This window comes from Calidris pugnax, unplaced genomic scaffold, assembly GCF_001431845.1.
Source record: "Calidris pugnax isolate Ruff unplaced genomic scaffold, ASM143184v1 scaffold95, whole genome shotgun sequence".
In the NCBI taxonomy this organism is placed as follows: Eukaryota; Metazoa; Chordata; class Aves; order Charadriiformes; family Scolopacidae; genus Calidris; species Calidris pugnax.
Window position 1 is genome coordinate 14,145,059 of NW_015090885.1, and position 20,454 is coordinate 14,165,512.

At 38.9% G+C, this 20,454-nt stretch overlaps 1 protein-coding gene across 3 annotated transcripts in view; it reads right to left on the minus strand.

Moving 5' to 3' along the window:
• Positions 1-20,454, minus strand: part of FILIP1L (filamin A interacting protein 1-like) — a 198,194-nt gene that overhangs the window by 103,785 nt on the left and 73,955 nt on the right. For all 3 annotated transcript variants that reach the window (XM_014947303.1, XM_014947305.1, XM_014947304.1), the window contains exon 3: positions 1,225-1,314. The gene's annotated coding sequence lies outside the window, so the exon portion shown is untranslated. The remainder of the gene's footprint in view (positions 1-1,224; positions 1,315-20,454) is intronic.

Below are 20,454 nucleotides of genomic sequence, written 5' to 3' on the forward strand. Positions count from 1 at the left end.
AACCTGGCTGTCTGTCTCTGCTGTTTTTCAAGTGCAATGTCTCTTTTTCTTCTGCATAAATGATGTCATCTTGCCTCCCCAGCTCTTGTTTGGGCCTGGCTGCTGCAAAGGTGGTAACAATTCTCAATTTCACAGCACGTGGCCCATTCCTGATCTTTCTCATTTTTGCTCACCTGAAAAGACTAAGCTTTTATTTCCCTTAGTTAAACACTTTAAGACTGCTCAGTTGATGGCATCCTGTGCACCCTGAAAAAGTCATTATTCTTCCAGTGTTCCTGCAAGACTACGATGTCTGTTTTGGTGAGGCAGCTAAGGAGTTAAAGGCTTGTGGAGTTTCAAAGAAATGCCCAACAGCTGCTGTAAAGTATCCTTACAATCCTCGCTGACCTCATTCTTGTCAGACAACAGTGATAATATCCAAAAACGGGTGCAAGAGAGGAAGTGTTTCAGGAAGGTATGTGTTTCATGCAAAACCATCAGAAATGCGCTCGCTCCCAGGGCCACTTACCGTAAGATCCATCTTAATTTAAGTGGGACAGTGAAATTTCAGAATGTGTTTACAGAAACATTATTTCGGTCCAAAAAACCCATTGCTTGTTGTTCTAGTGTGCAAATGGCAAAAGCAGATGACTTAACCACTGCATGCCTATTTAATAATAATGACATTGTTAGTTATATGAATGTACTTTTTAAACCTCGGGAGGATTCGCGTAGTTTTTTGGTAGTTTTGTTTACTATTTTTAAGTGGGGCTTTGACTTGAAAAAGTGGTACAGGAGAAATATAAATCTACTTGCAATGCATTTTTCACATTTACTTTACATTCAAAGACTGATTTGCTATCTAACAAACTTTGAATTAATTTAATCAACTAAGAGAGTTCCTTAGTAAGCAGAACAAAATCCCCTTTCCCCCCCGCCACTGCATTCTATGATTTAGAATTTAAAAGAATTGGATAAACAGAGCAATGCCCACTATGTGTAGGAAGTGTGAGAAAGTCTTCCAGATTTTTGCTAAGAAAGTAGGAATGCTATGTTTTTTAAAAGATGTAACTTTTTTTACTAGTCAGTCTACCAAGTTATCTGCAAAAAGTGTTCTATATCTACAGGTTCATATTCCTTTCATCTTACTGAAAAATCCATACATGAGATATGAACTTGTATTTTATTTATATTTTTCAGTAGCAACTACCTAAAAACATACCATAAAAACAAAAAAATTCTTACCAGTTCAGAGCTCTTCTGTTGCTAGTTAGGGATATTTTCCCTAGATTTCCTCTTGGTTGTGTCCAGAATTATCTCTCTTGTAGTATGAATCTGCAATAAAATTCAAAAGTTGGTTATTATTTTTCTTTTTTAACAAGCATAACCAAATATTGCTTGAGAGATTTCTTTTGACTTGAGGTCTCTTTTTCAGCAGTAGCTTGATAAATTTGTGTAAAATAATCTATTAAGGGTTAGACTAGATCAAATAAAAATTCTAGCATTCAAAATGTTGCACAGTAATAATATGCTCTTCTGATTAACTGTTTTGAAGTCTAGCAGATGCCTGTGAGAACATTAAAATAAAGCACTCCTGTTTCATTCATAGTTTGTTCTGCACCTTTTTCTGTATTCTCCTATAGTTTCAAAAATATTCATTTGCATTGTTAGGGAGCATGCAAATTCTAGCTGCTAGAGCTTACATAAAGAATTTGATTTTGGGGAATTCGCTGGTTCATGAAGGATCTTGAAGGAGCCTTTGAGAAGAGTAGCCAACAGCGAGGCAGCTACAGAAGGGTAAAGAATGACAAGGTACTGATGCTGAATGGTATACTAATAACAGTTTGTCTTCTATATGGAGATGTGACCAAGGAGTTCAGGTGAGGTGCAAGAGGAGATGAAGGCAGGCTGCTGGGAGGAAGACCTGAGTGAAACTGAACTCAGTCCTGCCATGTGCTGAGGAATGAAATTAGTATGATCTGTGTTTTTTAGAAGGCGATCCAAGCATGTAACAGAAGAGAAAAGGAAAGAAAATGGGATTATTTGGACATAGGAAGGCTTTTTTTTTTTTTTTTTTGCTGGTAGCAACTCATTTAATATACACACACAGTTGTTTCAAACTGAATTATATTTTATATTTGCCTGCTGTTTCTGGAAGTTATTGCCAAGAGTGAAAACCACATAATATATTTCTAGTATTAAACCATCTATTACTGATAGATAATGACAGAGTAGAGGGAGAAGGCACCAGTTAGTCTGGGTTAGCTCATGTATTCTGGATAACTCTTTCTTGAGCTCTTAGATTTCCAAGTTTCTACCAGGCTATGTTGATTTCCCACTGCTTTATGGACATGATGAATTGTCTCCACTCCCATGTCAATCAATGTCAGGTAATCTCAACTACTCCCATGATAGTCTTCCTCAAACTTTTTCAGGTGATGTGCTATTTGGTCACTTTTCTATTAGCTATTATAATAAGATAACAAATAACATAATGGCTGTAATAACATCTCTTAACAAAAGAAGCATTTTTGAGTTTTTGAAACTACAGATGCCCTGTGTTCTTACTTACGGAGGTTTTTTTAGCATTACAGGTGCTAGATTTTGAATCTGTAGTGACTTTCCTGTTTAAGCTCCTAATTTTTGAGGGTGAAGCATGGAATTTAGTCTCTAAAATCAAAACGGTCTAACCTTTTAAGAAACTTTCTGTAATTACTGAACAGTTACTGATGAAGTCACAGGAGAGAGATAAAACCAGAATCATGTTTTACTAATTGTTGGTTAAAACAATTTGACTCTACTAGGAAAGTTTCTTGTGAAGTGCTGTGTAAATATCAACTAGTGATGTAAGATATGGGAAAGGATGTTGATCCATCAATCTGTCTTCTTGACTTTTCAAGGTAATTTATCACAAAGCATTTAATTCACTTTTTTTGTTGCAACAATGAAGTTGAATGCATTCTTTAAGTTTTCTGTTTGTCTTTCTTCAAAGTATATTGCCTTAGTTTTGACTAATAACAAGATGTATATAAGGAAATTCTGTGCTTTGGCTTCAAGGAAGAGAAAAAAATCTTATTTTCATTATAGCACAATTAGATGCTTTATGGTCCTTTTTTTGTCTTTAGCTAGAGCGGCGGGTATTAAGACAATGCTAGATGTGAACTGGTACACTTGTTAAGACCAGTGACTTGTCCAATATGCTAAATAGCCAAGGAAATGATTGCAGCATCTCAGGGATTTCTTGCTTGAATTCAGCCCTCCAAGCAGGGAAAAAGGAAACTTTTTACATAGCATTCACGTACTTAAGTCATACTATGATAACATAATGCTTCTTGACACATTGTCATAGTATTTTGTTGAAGAACCAAAAAGCTATTTACTATTTTGTGTCATTCTTTGAGTAATGGCTTGCAGCAAGTTTAATTTTTGGCTTTCTGTTGCTTTTCTGGCAACTGTAGAGAGGTCTGTTCCACGTCTCTCCCTTGTCCAAAATGTGGTGGGTTTCTTTCCTGTTCAGTTCATAATGCCTGTAAAGTCTGTGACTGTCCATTTCTGATCTCATTATATTCTAGTCTTTCTCCTTCATCTTTAGGCATCCAGCTGAAGCACTCATGTAGATATTTACTTCCCCATTAAACATATAGAAGAATTTGGCACCTGACTTGGTCTGAAAGAAACTAAAACCTAACTGTTGTGACTGTCCCCTTCAAAGATTGTCCCATGGTGTACATTGGAACACCAAGAAAGACAATGTTTTTCTGCTTAGGAAACTCTGTTTGAAAATCTGTATATTTGTTTGTGAAAAAAGCAGGACTACTTAATTGATTTTTTTTTTTTTTTTAAATCATTAACTAAGGTGTAAGGAACTGAGTTTTTTGTTGAATTCTTGTTTTAACCTTTGTGTTAGTAAGCTATTTAAGATGAATAATTGAGAGAAGGCCTGGCATGGATGGATTGGAAATGTCAATTTTGTGAGTATTTACATGTGAATGTAGGCATGCCCAAAATCACAACACATTGCTGTCTCTTGCATACTTGGAATGGCACCTACATATGCTTTAATAAACAAGCTGAAATATTAAAGTATATGGAGTGCATCTTAGTAGTGTTAGTAGGTAGTGTTTTGAAGGAGCAAAGCTGTACTTAAGATGGTTAGACATGCCTTCCCTTGAACGAATTGGATAAAATAACAAAGTCACTCCAGTGTTGTCATCTCTCTCCTCATTTATAGCCTGTTTATGTGCTCTTTTAGTAGTAGTTGTGCAAACTTCTAATGATGAGCACTTTCTTACCATATTTTTACAATCTGTAAGAAAATCATTGGCAGTTTGGTAGGAATTGTTTGTGCTCTGCTCTGACTCGCTGCCCTTCATTGCGAGGGTACAGCTTGATGCATCTGAGCCTGCTTCTGCTCTGCTGAAAGGGGATAGCGATGCTCCCCGGCTTTGCTAGGGTGCCCTTCTGATCGAGAGGTAAAAGAGCAGCTACAGCCTTCTTTTTAACAGTCCCAAGAGCACAGGAATACAAACTGCATGAAGGCCTGCAGTCTCTGAAGGAGGTTTAAGGCAATCCCGCTGGGATTTGATTCTGCCACTGAGCCATTTCAGCCTGTTTTTTGACCTGTTAATAAACCCTTGTCACACTACTGCCGTTGCCTTTTGTTATAGTCATTACATTCCTCTGGAGTCTGTATAGCCATTGTCTGTTTGGTTTCTTTGTTTTTGTTTTTCCTCACTAGGGATGGATATTTTTTTTTTTAAGTTGGCAGAGGTATCGAATTCAGTTCCCACCGCCAGAAAAGTGTGCGTTTGCAGGAGGCATCTAAGAGCCGTGCAAGCTGGGCTGCTCGCTCCCTTGGGGACAGCGCTGCTTCCCGGGGGACGAATCCAGACGGTGCATTCCCATGGCAGGAGCATCACTGCAGCAGGCGTGCAGCCCGGGTCTTCCTCCTCCTTGTACTTTCCACAGCCTGCGCTGGCAAAATCGCACGGGCACGTTGCTTCCAGCTTGTGAGTGAATTTTTGAGATTGTGGATGCGGAAGGAAGCAGTGCCACAGAGCAAGGAGTAGGGAAAGGCCTCCAAGGAATCAGACGCGTGCTGTGGGATACTCAAGGCTGTGGAAGCCTTTCGTGTGCGTGTAGAGGCACACACGGGCTCACCCCATGGGACAGCTACATTACATATTTGAAAGAGTTTCTGGGAGCTTTGGCTTTCTGCTGAGTGTGCGTGGGTCGTTTGGAACAGATTGGTGGCTTTCTTGGAGGGGACAAAGGTCAGTTTAAAATTCCTAGGTGTACTATGTAATGCAAGCTATTGGCAGATTTGGAAGATAGCCTTGAAGTTTTCGTCAGCAAAGGCGGCCTTTTTTTCAAGAGAAAGCTTTGGATGCAGAGTGGGAAGAAGAGTATTTGCTCGATACATCTGAAATGTGTTTGTTTTGAAAGCGACCATTAGATTAGGTGTAAACTGTGAGCCTGGTTTACACTCCTCAAGGCAGGAGAAGATGTAATCTGTTGTTTATCGGAGTACAGGTTTTCCCCAGGCTGCTTGTATACACTATAGAATATGCATTATGCTGTTGGCAATGTACCTCTCAATCTTTTCTTTGGTTTCAGAAGGTCTTAAATTAAAAACAAAACAAAACAAAAAGAACAAACCAGACACCCCCGCTCCTCCCAAAGTAAACCAAAGTTGTGAAAATGTCCTCGACACTTTTGCTGAATGAAGCACAAACAGATCACTTCTACCAAGCCACCATCTTCTGGCAAGCTCTGACTCTTCTGAGAGATTTTTTGCTGTTGCCCACATAGTCTTTAACTGACCTTCAAAAAACTGATGAGAAAGGGAATAGTTGTAAGGCAGCTTACTGCCTATTCAGATTTGGGATTACTAGGGTTTTTTCTGCATGTGACATGGAATGATCAGGAGCAAACCAATTTTTCCCTTCTCTCAAGTCAATGTTGGCTTTAAAGCAAGAAGCCAGAAAAGGGACATGTCTATTTACATGAGTTGAGAACACCTTCAAAATATCTTGATTTAAATTTTGGTGAGAGATGCCTACTGTCATGCCATGATGGAGAAGCTTTCCAAGTCTTTTCTGAAGAAGATAAATGTTGTATTTTATTTGTTGTTTTACATTCCACCAATATTCTGGCGTATTGTCTTAATAGATTAGCTATAAAATTAGTAATATTTTATGTTACTTTTAATATTGAGAAAGGGATGCCATGAATAATCCGTAAGAACAGAACTATTAGCTGTTTTTAGCTCAGATGACGCATTTAGTTATCAGTAGCTCATGTGCAGCCACTGTAGCAGGTCAAAGACAATGGAGAAAAGGTGGAGATAAAATAGTTTTTTCTGACTTTGCTTTTCAATTTTGAGAATTTTTGTTTGTGATGGAAAGTAGACCCACAGCCCTGTGGTTTAAAGTCATGAAGCTAAGACATCAACTTGGCAATTCACAGGATTGACACTAAAATAAAATGAGAGGAAAGCAAGGGAAAAGGGGACCATTCAGTGAGAAGGAAACATTAAGAAAATAGGCAGCCTAGTAAGGAAGACTTAGAAGCAGAACCTGAACAAAATCCCATGAGCAGTGGGGTTTCCATACTCTTAGACTTCAGCACATGTTTGCTGGGGATGCTCTTCTGGGAATTGCTGATGTGAAATGGCTCTTGTGGACTTTTTTTTTTTAAATGCAGCTGCTGCTGCCTGCGCCCCTTGCATGTTTTGGGTGATAATTTTCTTTGCTTCAAGAAGCTTAAGGATAATTTCGTTCTGCTTTTAAAGTAATCTATAGGGTTTTTAATTTGCTTCAGAGTGAATGGAAGTGATCTGCCCTTCCTTCAAAAAAAAATTCTGAAATTTTACGTTTTTCTCTTGCTCTTCTTAATTTAGTGGAGTAACCAAGATACCTGGCTGGGACATGAATCTTTCCTGACAGTACACTTTGTACTCACTGCACAATTGATTCACAACTGTGTGCTGTAAAAGATGTTTAAAAACATCTAGACTAATGTGGAAATTACGTAACTGTGATGAAAACTTCAAAAGAAACCTTGGGCATTTTCCTTCTTTGCCTTGTTTAGGTACATGTCCAGGCTGGTTCTTTATCCATGTGCTCTTGCACGTCCTTCAGATTTGCACTCTCTCAGTAACTGGTTCATCAGGAACTTTTAACGAAGTACATAATCTCCTGGTGGGAAGATACCTTTTTTGGCTTTTCTTTTTCCTAGTTTTTTTGGTCCTCTAGGGTGTGGTTAGAGCTAAAATGAAATTTAGGTTGGTGTGTCCTTTTTTGACCTGCCAAAGTGTTTGTTCTGTTAGCATTGCTCTGCTCCCTGTAAATCAGACATTCTTCTCAGGCTGCGTCAGGTTACTAATGACATGATTAATGCAGGAAGGGTAGAGGAGGATGACGTAGTGGCTCGTGCAAAGTTTACCTGAGAATTATCTCTAGCTCTCTACTGTTTAGTGTCTGTGTGAGTCATGGCCTGAAGCCCTGCCATTCCCTGTTCTTCAGCTGGGCAAGATCACACTTACCTCATTCTATGTATGCATTTCTCCCTTTCCTGCCAGATCTGATTAGAAGCACTTTTGTTTTAAAATCTATGTTTATGAAACATTAACGCGCTTTTTACAGATAGCTAACCATAATGCTAAATGAAAAATGCCATTAGATATCTGTGGTCCAGGCAGCTTTAGAAACTTCTCTGTCCTTATGTGAATTCCGATAAAACAAAGTCTTTTTCATGTTTGTGCGTTTAGCAATGATAGTGTTATGACATTAGTAAGCTTTGCAACAGGACAATGAGTCAATTGCTGTCTGTCAGTAAAGCCTCCTCTTTCTTCTTCTGTATTTGCACAGTTATAAGCTTACAAAATACAAATGGCAAGTTTGTCATGCTGTCTGCAGCTTTTGAAACTTCCTTGGGCTGCAGCTACAACTTTTCCCATTAAATTCCTTCCACCTATTGATTCCTTAAAGGAATAGCAGGGAAATCACTGAGCAAGAAAACATGTGAGCATGTTCTCTGATAGGCTTATTGTGGGCTGGCCAACTGAAGGAACCAGACTTCTTTTGTACCTGAAGATCAGTATTTGTTCTGCTATTTGTGTACGTGTTTTCTTTAACTGTAGGTTCCTCATAGAGTGTCTGTATTCAGGTTCCACTAAATTTGCTAGAAAGTGTGCTGTCAAGTGTTCTCAAATCTCTTTTAGGAGACCAGCATGAAGACAATAGAGAATTTGCGAGAAACACTGATTATTTTTTCAATGTTCCTGTATTTTCTGTGTCTACCACGAAGTCTTTGGCATCCTTCAGGACTTTAGTTTTCCTCAACTAAAACTGTATTCTTTTCTCTGTGGGTACTACTCAATCTGAATTATCTTGTGCAAAAAGTGCTTAGTGTTTAACAGAAGGAGGTTGTGCTGAAAACAAGCTATCATTTTCCAGCCAGCTCATATCTCGCAACCTGCCAAAGCCTATATCGGGAACACAATGTGTGGGAAAAAGTTCTAAAATGATAGACAGAAAAATGTCTTGTGGGAAACCTAAATGCCATGAGACTCATTCTGTTAATAAAGAATGTTTTTACAAGCGCAGCATCATCTCCTTACTTTTTGACATTTTCAAAAATGAAAGCTTGAGAGCGTAACATTTGTGTAGAATGTAAACAACCTTGATACTTAGATAAGCGACATTTCTTGGAAATAACATTCCCTTAAGAGAAAAGATTGGTCAAAGTCAATAATTAGCCAGAAAAAAACCAAACAACTTATTTCTGTAAGGCATACCTCTCAGTTACTTAGAATAAAGGCCATAGTGATGCCTGAGATAAAATTTTATGTGCACTGATTACCTTTTGTAAATGTATCTTAAAGGAAAACAAACTCATCCTATGATCTGCTAGTCTCAAAAAGCTGCACCAGATGAGTAAATTCTTAAATGTAAACAATCATACCAAAAAATCTTAAAATAAAAAAAAAGTTCTCTAATGCAACATGCAGCACACTTTGCATGCATTATAGTATATGCTAATGGAGTTCATGATTGTAATTACAAAGATGCCTAAATGCACATGGCAAAAGTTCATGTCCAGCTTAATGTTGCCTGTATTTCATTTTGTTGCTTTTAAAGGAACTGTTTACACAAAAGAGTAACATAGATTTTATTCAGTGAGTCAGTGTTTAAGAAAAACTCAAGCATATTGTTTGACACGTGCCTTTATGTAAGCTGTGTATCTAGAATCTGTCTTTCAGCTTGAGCAGTGAAATGGTATTTCTGGCTTTTGTTTTCTTCTGGCTAAATAGCCCGTGCCTTGGCCGTAGAACTAATTTTTTGCTTTTCATCTAAACCCCTCTTCTTTTGCGCTTTCAGCTAGAAAATGAATCAAACAAAGCTTAAAAGTTTTTTTTTTTTTTTCAAAATTGAAAGGCACTGAATGATGTAGACGTGAAAAAAGAAGCTGTCTTTAAACCATTTCAGTAAAACCTGTACCTTCGCTTCTCCTGCAGGTTTAGGAGGCGGGATATTGCCCACCTTCCAGTTCACTCCGAGTTGAAGTTGCCCTTTGCTGCTCAAAGCAGCAAACAGTCTGCAGAGAGAGCGAGCTCCGTCTGGCTCCTTGGCTCAGTCAAACTTCTGAGTTCAGTGGAAGCTCTGATTGAGGAAGGGCCCGAGAGGCAGGAAACAGATGTTAACAGCAGTGTCCTGGCTCAGGTGGCTTGATAACAAGTGTATCAAGCCAAAATAACTAAATGGGTTAGATGGCCAGAACTACAGTTCATAGTCTTTTTTTACTGGACAGCTTATGTCTAGATTTGCCTGAAGATTGATGTGACTTTTACACATGCTTTCCTTGGGTTGGCATTTGTGGTGTGTTGTCAAGCTTCACACAGCTTGTCTGGTAACACTGCAGGTCACAGTTTGTTTCTGTGTGCAGCTAGGTAGCTTTCTCCAAATGCTTTGTATGGACTTTTTGCTACTTCAGTAGTTTTTATCCTATATTTGGCCAAAGATCAACATGCATAGGGGGATGCAAAAGGCCAACAATAGAGTCCTTACATACTCAGAAAAAGCCATGTGAAGTCTCAAAACCAGTGAAGATTTAGTATTTTATTTTTTGTGGTGTATGCCTTTCTTCCTGTAACCTTTTCTGGTGTAAAAGCTACCCGGGTACATTAGTCATACCAGGACCAGAGGAAGCCTACAGCAAACTCTTTATGTTGGGTGTTGACACCTTATCTTCCAGGGGAAGTGGACAGAAATGCTTCTTTAAATCTGCTTTCAGATTTTGCATGTTCTTGGTATCCATTCATCAGTTGAGCAATCTCTCATTACAAAGATACCAGAAGGATATGCGGAATCTCGGGTTTGTTGGTTTTGGTTTTAAGAAAAAAAAAAAATAAAAAAAATAGAACAAGTGGAATTAAAGACAGTTATGATCTCGGGGTGGGGGCTTGATGTTGAAAGGTTGTGCCATGAAGGCAACACATATCAGAGAGACATGGTTGGTGCTCGTGATGCAGTGGCACAGCAGTGCAGAGGTCTATGCCCAGAGCCTTTCTTTTGGCTCCCTCTGGCTTTTGAGAAGGGCCCAGATGCCATCTCTGATTGGGATTTCTTTCAATTTTTTTGAGACTCCACCTCTCTCAGGTCTTTTGCAGAAGCCAAGCCTTTGTTCCTGCTTTGTTGGTGGTCTGCCTGTATCTTAAAACAGCCCCTTGCTGTTTTAACAGTTGTCACTGACAATGTTGAGCTTTCTGGCTGGCTGCTTAGCTACCTGGGAGCCCTTGGTGAGCTCAAGTAGGTAGATAGCTACAGGGTAATGCAGAGGATTTCTGAATGCACTGTTGCTCTTTGGTTTAGCAGCATGAGAGAAGTGCATAATTTAACCGTCAGTGATTTTTCCTTCATTCTTGCTCGAAGCTTCCTCCTGGGAATTGGGGTGTTTGTCTTGTTTTTAGAGAGGCCTGACTTACCCTCATCTCCCATGACAGCAGCTGCCACCATTTTTCCATTTGAGAAGGTGTTTCCAGAGATAATCTCTTAAGCTTCCTGAGTGTAACTCTGTGATATTCTTAATTTGCACATGTTATTTTCTGCCATTTGTCTAGCTTTGGAAATTTCCATTTCCCAAATCCCTTTAGGAGAGATAGGAAAAAACTAACTTTGTGAGGGCGATGAGGCACAGGTGGTATATTTGTGTTTCAGATGTCCATAACAAATATTTTCCATTTGTGACTTTACTAAAATCTCCTTGTAGGTAAATACTGGAATTGGTTGACCATGGATCTGTTTTGGCACCGTATAAACATTTTTCTCCTGTAGTGATCCTCCTAAATGTGTGTAAAAGATAGCAATAGTGTTAAGCAGCTGGTTCTTGGAGAGCAGGAAAGTTCTTTTTCCTAGTTAAATGTTACTTTGTAAAAATGGAATGAATCTATGTAAAAGTACTGGATCTGGTACTTCTCTCGTTGGCATTTTTTTCTAGGGAAGAAGGACTTTTATCTGTCTACTTGAAGGTTGTTGCCAGTGATGGGGTTGGATCAGTTGAGAAACAGAGATTTTGATGATAACAGATTTCAATAAATTCCTTAAGTATGGCTTCCCAGGTAGAAGAGAGAGATATTAATGTGAGTTTGTGGACCTACTGAGGGTTTTTCAAATCCTGATAGGACACAAATTCATAGGAAGCCAAGCCACATTGGTTCCACTGTTTGTAAGGCTCCTTACTCTATTCTGTGTTGGGTTTTTAAATCAAATTATGGTTGCCTATGCTAAACTTTTGTTGTGTTGCTAGCTTTACTCTGTATGTTCCAGTTTCCAAAATACTCGAAACCACAAAGGGCACCAGTGTAATAAACAAGAACAAATAAGGACAGTCTGAATCGCTGTTACTTGCAGATAGTTGACTTACTATCTGAAATAAAAATGGTTTCTGTTTTTAGTCTTTATTTTAGTTACAGCTTTCTTACACTCCTATGAACTCCCAATGGAATATCAATCAATACAAGAGCACTACTGCTCACTTGCAGCTATTTAAGAATTGCAAGCACTAAAAGGAAGCAAAAGTTAATACTTCAGATTTGAGAATGAATTTTATGTAAAAAGTAATGCTTTTAAATTCTGAAAATTAGACCTGTTTGCAATTTTGTATGCATGTTTTTTTATGAAAAAATCTGATGAAAAAAGTTCAAGGTTTTGATTTTTCATCTTTTCCCATTTCATATTCCCATTTAAAATAATGGGAATCACCAAGATGCTTACTATAACTGTAGTTATTTATAAATGACAAGGATTGGGCATCAAAAGCTGTGATTATAAAATCAATTTAGCCTGCTAGATATCCTTCGAACTCCTCCTGATTATGTGTAAGTGCAAGCAGTATGAGCTTACATTCAGTTTAAACTTGAGTCCTGAATTTTAAATTTCCTGGATTTCTGTGGTCCAGCATCCTCTTTGAAAGCCTGAAGATGACCTATTTGAAATCTGTATGTGCGTTGATCCTTATTACAGAATTGCTCTGATTTTCTTTCAACACTAATCGCTTCTGTCTAACTCTTTCTGTATTCCCTTGTCCCACTGCTTTAAGACAGGTTTCCCTGTGGTAAAACGGTTTCCTTTATTACTTGTTTGTTTATATTAGTAGTGGTTTCCTTCTTAAGGTTAATTATTGTTTCAAAGAAATTGCAATTTCCTGTTCTGGTGTAGCTTGTTTTCTTTAGATTTGTTCCACGCTGTCATGATGTCTGTAAAATATTGTTTGGGAATTCTTTGGGTTTTGAAGGTACAATGCTTCAAGGGATGATTCTTAACCTTATTTACTTTCCTCTCTCCCTTTTCTTTATATTTTAGGTAAGAATGACTTTTGCAGTGATTTTGTTGCTTTTGAAGAATTTCTCCTTTGGTAAAGTATTGATCACTTTTTCTGCCTGCCTTTAAAAAAATGGTTGTATTTTTCTCTGTATGTCAAAGGAGGAAGGGGCATCCTTAGCCAAGGCTACCGCTGTGCCCTTTTAAATACTCTGATACGGTTGCTGCAGAGAATCTGACAATTTGAAGTAGATGTGTGTGGGGGTTTTTTTTAATAATTTTCTACATGCAAGGTGATAGTAAAAATGCACAAGCAAGTGATTAACTGTCACCTGCAGCAGTTTGAAGAAGTTTGCAATAGGTTCTCCTTTAATGAAGCAGAGCATGCTGCTTCTGATTTCCTGTGGACCATGTGCATGCTCAAAGGCCTTGCCCAAGTATATATCAAAGCTTATGTAGTAGTAAGTTCTTTATTTATCTATACCCAAGAAAATTTAAAGCTAGATAGCAAAAAGAAGGTAAGTTAAACACACATTGTAAATTAAATGATGGTTCAACGGAGTAATTAATACCAGTTGTAATACCAGGATTCCAGAGTTGTTTCGTTTAATTTATAAAACCAAAGTCTGGTGTGTCTTTACTGCCTAATAATGATGAGGGGGACTGTACTGTACTGTACTGTGTTTTCTCCTCCACAGCCATTACTAACTGCAGACTTGGAGGCTTCCTGTTAAAAGGCTGCAATCCCAAGGAAAAGATCTTTAATTTAGCAAGCCTAGAGACAACTTCTGATTATAAGAGAATTGGTATATTGTGGAGAGTAATGCAACTATAAATATGACTTCCTGCACATTAGACATGTTTGCCAGTTGCTGGAAGCTTGAAAAAGGAGATTTTGTCTGGTTACAATTCACAATCAACCTATGGAAAGGAGTTGAGAACAGCAGTCCGTTTCTTTTATCAGGGACATTCTATGTTCATAGTACTGCAGTTCTGCTTTTTTGTTCTTTTTCCTATACGTATACAGTTCTAATTAATCAGTGAGGGGCCAGGGCATGAGGTAATGCTGGAAATCAACAATTTGAATCCTGTGATTCTTAATAGAGAATTAATGGAAAAAGAGGTATTGCTATCTCCTTGGTCACAGTAGTATGTCATTTGGACAGTATCTAAAGGCAGGCTTTGGGCTGCTATGTGCATAGTATTCCTTTGGGCTTTGTCTGGTTTTGAAGACCAAAGCTAAAACAAAAAACAGTGTAATTCACACTGGGAAATAATCCTGATCGTTAAAGTTCTCTGGCATCTGTATTGTCAGAAGGACCCTCTGTAGCCATCCAGTCTGATCTTTTGTGTAATGCAAGGCAAAAATCTCTTGCTTATTACTGAAACAGATTTTACGTGGGTTTCAGCCTCTAATAAAGTTAATGCAAGTGGTGTGAATTTTAATTTTCCCAAGTTTTAAATACACTTTTTCCTTGCCATTCCATCTGAAAGGCAATTAGTGGTGTTCAAGATGGTTTATTCCATGAGACAAAGCTTGTAGTTGCCCAGAAGTGGGTGCATGGTGTTCATTCTCATCTTGACTGCTCCCCACACAAGTGGTTCCCAGGTGGCAGAGGTGGGAGGCAGTGTGACAAAAAAGGGAGGGTAGAGAGGCAGTAATGCTGGTGGCATGAGGAGTAAGGAAAAGGTATGACAAAGCTGGCATCTTTGAGTCCCTGCTTCAGAGAAGTAAGAAAACATTCACCTAGGATTTAAAAGGTAGGATTTCTCCAGTTGTTCTATACATATTGGCCTTGACCATGTTCTTATTTTTAGGGTAACCAGATTTTGCAGTGATTTAAGCTAGTAGGTAACAGTTCTCAGTTGATGGGGGAAGCACACGTGTTCCATCTCCTGCACACACTCTTGCTCATGCGCTTGCTCTCGCTCACTGTTGTCCTATTCTGTCAATCTCTTTTGTTGCTTAAGAATTTATCACATTTGAGAGCTTGAGGCTAAGCAAAGCTTTAACTACCAGACAAGAGCATTGCATTAGTTTCCCTCTGTCAGCTACCCTCCTTCATAGGCTCTTCCTTCTTCAATCCAAACTGCCATGCCGTGTTATAAACTCCCCAAAGGACCAGAAGTACGGATGCTGTGGCACCTGCTCTGGGCCACAACAGAAGTAGAGAGGCAATGTTGCATCAGTGTGCACTGTACATACATGTACTGCACACACAGTGCAGGCCTGGGCCATATGGATGGCCTTGCTACAGTGCTATTTTGGTTTATTTATTTATTTTTCCACTGAATAGACAGTAGCTTGGGGGCAGGGAGGAAAAAAGAATCCTCTGTGAAAAAAAATATGTAGATTTCACTTCCTTGAGATCAGTTTTTGCCCTGGTTTTATAGTCATTTTATGTCATTCAGTTATAGTAGTTTATAGTCCTGCATCTTGACTACAGGTAGAAACACTACTTTCTTTCATCTGAGTTCTGTCCTGTGACTTAAAAGAGCCATGTTCCTACAAACAATCAAGCTATCTTTTCTGAAGGTTTTCATTATCATCACTCTCATAATCTGGGGGGGGGGGAACCTGAACTATGGGGTGCAGATTATTTATTTTGAAGTATAAATTTAACTACAAATATTCTGGGTTGGGTTTTTTGTTTCACCAGTCTTTGATTTTCTTATCCTTTTCTGAGCTTTTCTCTTTAATTAAAATAAAAAAAAATAAAGTAAAAATGAGTTAAATATAGATGTAGATTACATCACTTGGTCTGTAGTACTTATACTTTCTACAAGGATACCAGTTTACTGCCAAAATATGACTCAAAAGATCAATAGCAAACAATCTGTACAAGTTTACACAAGAGAACTGAAGTATTTCATTCTGTAAGCATTGTGTTTTAAAAGCACACATTGCAAAAATAGATAGTTCTTTGGGAAGACTGCTTTCTTAATTTTCACTGTTGCTTTCAGAAGTATGTCCAAAGAGTTACAGGGCTTTTTTCCTGATAAATCTGTTGCTGCACACTGAGAATCTAAGGGAATTGGGATGGCTGGGATTCTAAATGCTTGTGCTTAACAGAGGCCAGTCATAAAACTCTATCCACAAAGACAGTCTTCAATTAAAAATAAAGATTCTTAATTTTCAAGTTTGGTGCATACTTATTGTAACAAAGAATTCAATGGAGTTCTGAAAAATGCATTCCTGTTTAAGGATATGCTGATTATGGTGAGTGTGGTTGAGAGAGGTGCATTTGTCATGTCTTTATAAACATGGTTATGCAGTGCATATAATACTGAATGTGCTTTGATTCCTTTAACACCCTTTGGATTATTTTATCTCAAATCTGTGTATTAAGAAGTGAATGATACTTTCCCCTTGTCTGTGCTTTGTTATCATTCTACATAAGGAGATTATTCGGACAACATAATACTACATTAATAGACCTCTCTCTCATTTTTGTATAGTCCTTTTTGTTGACAGTGTCAACAAAACATTTCACTCCTCAGTCATTGTCTTTATAGTTCTTCTAATCCTCTCTACGTTAGTCCATTTGGCAGGTCAAATGTCAGAAGGGAAGAGTGAGGAGAGCTGCCCGCTCTCCCCTCTTTTTTTAATCTGAGATTAAAAAGCTATATACAAATCTCTCAAGCTCCAGGAGGAAAAATGTGCAGTTTAGGAATAAATCCTGTCCCTTTTGTTCAGCTCATGCTTTTTATTAAAGTCTTTGGCTCTTGATTTAACATTATCTACCCAGTAACTGATAGTCAAAGTCTCCACAGCATTTCCAACAATTCCAGAGGCCTCCTGACGGTCTACGGATAGTAATGTTTGATAGCACTGAGTTTTTTTAGGCTGTAAATGTTTGAGCATGTCATAGCTTTTAGACTTGAGAAAAAACATGCATTTTAGAAAAACAACTGAGAAGAGAGGAGTCAGAATTGGAAAATTAAGAATTGGGATAGGTAGGAAAGAAGGGCAACTCAGGTAGTCAGGGCTTTCAGCTCTGAGTTTATTGCTGAGTGTTCCTTAAACTCATCTGTTGAGATTGTGAGAACAACCTCCCTTATTCTTAGCAGTTTACCCACCACAAAGTTTTGTTCTCCTTTTACAGAGGACATGTCAAAATGCTATGACAACTAGGCTGGTTTTAGACAAACAGACCCTGGCTCTAAAAAGACAGTAAGTCTGCAAGTCAAACGTGGAGGGCAGCCATTGGCACTGGAAGAAGTAAGAAACCACAGATTGTTTTCTCGTTGGATGAAGAGCTTAAAGCAATGTAAAGTTAATTGAAGAATTCCTTGAAAGTGAAGTCAGCCTAAAATAAAAGCTTAGGGGTCTATAATTTGCTAAATGTGAAAGCTTTGTAAGCAGTAGTGAACCTAAAAGTTTGAAAAGAACATATTTTAGTAAACATATCTGCCTTGTGTTACAGACTGTCCTGTTTTAATTATTTGTCCAAATAATGTAGATTTGCAGTAGGATCTCTAATTAGGCACAGTTTGATTTATTGAGCTGGCCCCATATAAACCATGATGTCATGCTGTACTGCTCGAAATTACAGCTCTGCTCTTGCAGTTTAAAGACGATTATTTTTAACTTTGGAATGTTTCAGTTTTGTGCATCTTGGCTTTTGGCTTTGTGAACTTAAGATGTTCTCTGCTCCCCTCCTCCTCCCTCCCCCAGATCAAAGCAATTTGCTGCAATGAAACCAGAACAAAAACCATTGAAATGGACTTCTGAACACTCTTAGCTTTAAATGTTGTTGGTAAATAAGAGGAAAGGCAAGAATATTCATGCTCACTGTCCGGGGGAGGGGGGGTGAGAAATAGGTACAGTAGGTATTGAAGTATGTTTTGCCAGGTGTCCAGATGCTGATGCCATTCCAGAGCAGGAATGCTTCATTTATGTCTCCTAAAAGGTCTTAGTTTTCTTTTGATGCTGTAATTGAAGGAAAAGAAAAAAGGGAAAAAGAAAAGGGGAAGGGGGGGAGAAGAAGAGGCAGGATCTGCACTGCCTGTTACTGCAGGTAATAATTATTTACTAGGAACAGGAACTCTTACGCAATGAGTTTTCACTCATATGTGTTGCATTTTCTGCTCGTTTCCCATTTGAATAGGAAAATTTGCCTTCAGTAAAACCCAGGTCTGTTCCAAATGCAAAGTGAAGCCTTTTCATAGGAGGGTTTCTGCATATCTGTACAGAGGAGGCATCCCTTCCTGCCAGCATCCCTGATCTGGACTTGCAGGCAAAGGGACAATACACAGCAGGGTGGAGGAAGGGAGGACTCAAAGTTAGGTTGGAGTATAGTCTCTCCTGCCAACCTCTTCTAGCATGTTTGGAAAAGACCAGGCATTTCAGGGCTGGGGAGTCTTATTGTGGAGGTGTCAAGACTACTTCAGGCTAGGATGGAGCCTGACAGCAAACTGGGAAGGGAACAACAATAAAGGCATGGGGGTGTTGCACTTATACTGGAGGCTGTTAATTACCAGTAGATGTCAAAAAGGTGGGAGCTGTGCTTGGGAGGCAGTAGCTGTGGCAGAGAAAGGCAGAGTCCGTTTTCTAGAAATAAGGAGAGCGTTCAGAGTCATGTAGGCTGAGAACAATGCACGTTGAGTCATTGCAAAACTATACTTCTCATGAGGAGCCTTGATTACATAGCAGCTGACTCAGTTTCTATACTATAAATTGTGCATATAAACTAGATTACAGCTTAAAAGACTCATAAAAAGCCGTGGGATTTCTTAGGGCTTTTTATAAGGGTATTCTCAAATGAGTATCACATTTTTTAATACAATCAATTGTTGACTAACATATTGGTTTTAGATGCATAACTGCTTTTAGTCGTCCAATAACTAGTTTCAGTTTAGCTAATGAAGGTTGGAGAGAATGCTGCGGGGGGGGTGGGGGGAGGAAGGGGAAAAGAGTTCATACTCTCTGCTTCAGTGCCAGTAAACATAAATGGATGGAAAGTATGTGCAAGTTTGCTGACAAATAGTGGAAAGATTTGATGTCTGAGTTCAGTTTTAAAAAATACTTACTAATTTGCTTGTTTTGACCTGGCAAAGTGGCCAACTGAAAACAAATTTAAGTACTTGAATAAGATGAAAACCTTAATCCTTTGAGTATTCAGGTCTCCAGTTTGCAGTCAGTAACAAGGGGCCTGTAATGTCTTGATTGTAACATAATATCAATAGCAAAGTAATAAAGTTTAACCTTCAGTGAGTTTCCATCTCTTGTTGATTGCAACCCTCTGAGAAGCGTTTCATGGTGGCTGAAATCTCTGAGAACAGCCAGCTTTTGGTAATATGCAGAAGACCACCTGTCTTGTTTTGATGAAATTACAGTAAGTGGTAGATTTCAGATAATTCCACGATGGGATGCTCATGTTTTGTCTTGCATTAACAATAAATATGTCTTTTTTTATATCGATCACAAAATCTGAATATAATCTCTTTCCGGGATGGTAATTAGCAGATAGTTGAAATGGATCTTGCCATGAGATTTGAGTGACTATCATCCACTGTGAGTGTGTCTGCACTCGTGCATTGGTTTCGTCCTCGCTTTCTTTAATGGAGATGGCCACATACTTGGTACTGAAACAAAAACAGTTGGACCTTAAGGAACTTACGACTGACAGCAGTTTAATTCTTTTCTGTGTAATAAATCACTGATGTAGGTTGTAGGCTTGCTGAAGCTGGTCTTGGAACTTAGAGGAGCAGCTTGCCTCTGAGATGCATAACAGCTTCTCCATCTCTACGTCTTGTCACTAAAGGTGAACATTCACTCGCAAGCTGTCTCACAGCTCTGAAGTTACAGGTTTGAAATTACTTAGTGAGGGTCTTTAGCCTGCAGCGTATGATGAAGTGATCCTAATGGGGACAAGATAAGAGGGTGATGATGACTGTAATGAGAAAATACACAGGGAGGTGGGACAGGAACATGCCTGCTGTGATACCTCTGGAATTGCCAGGAGGTCAACAGATGGAAAGTAATGGCACTTTCCAGTTATAGTATTTCCAGTAGCTTCCTTTTCCTTTTGCTCTACAATGTAAAGCTGTTTAGTGTCACATAAAGAAAACGGTCTCTTCAGAAACACGTGCCTGAAGTGATTTTCTTAATACCGATGCCAAAACCCAACTGGGATCAGAGCATACAAAAGTCCCTCAACAGAGAGATGGAGGGGATCAAATCTAGTGCACAGGGAGCCAGTCTCATGAACGTGAAGTCATGCGAATGACGTGAAGGCACAGGGAGGAGCACATCTGGCAGCCGCATAATTTGAACAAGTCCCTTGGCATTGATTAATGGTATAGTGGTCACATGCGAGAATTTACCACACATCTCTTGCGTTATTCCTCATTCCCACTTTCTCTGCAATTGTTTTCTGGCCTGTTTTGGTCAAAATGAGCAGGCTCAACCAAAAAAGCTGAAGGAGCTCACCCGTGGTAACCTGTCTTGGATGGAAATGATTAGGGAGCGATCATGCAAGCAGCTCAGCTGGCCTGAGGAGTGTTGTCCTGTCTTGTGGCAGTGGGTGAGAAAGAGGACACGTATCCTCCAAGGAGAGATGACCCCTGGCAGAGGATGTGTGCTCACAACCAGTGATAGTGTCTGCTCTGCGTCTGGGGAGTGAGAAGGCAGGTGCACAGAGCTTGTCAT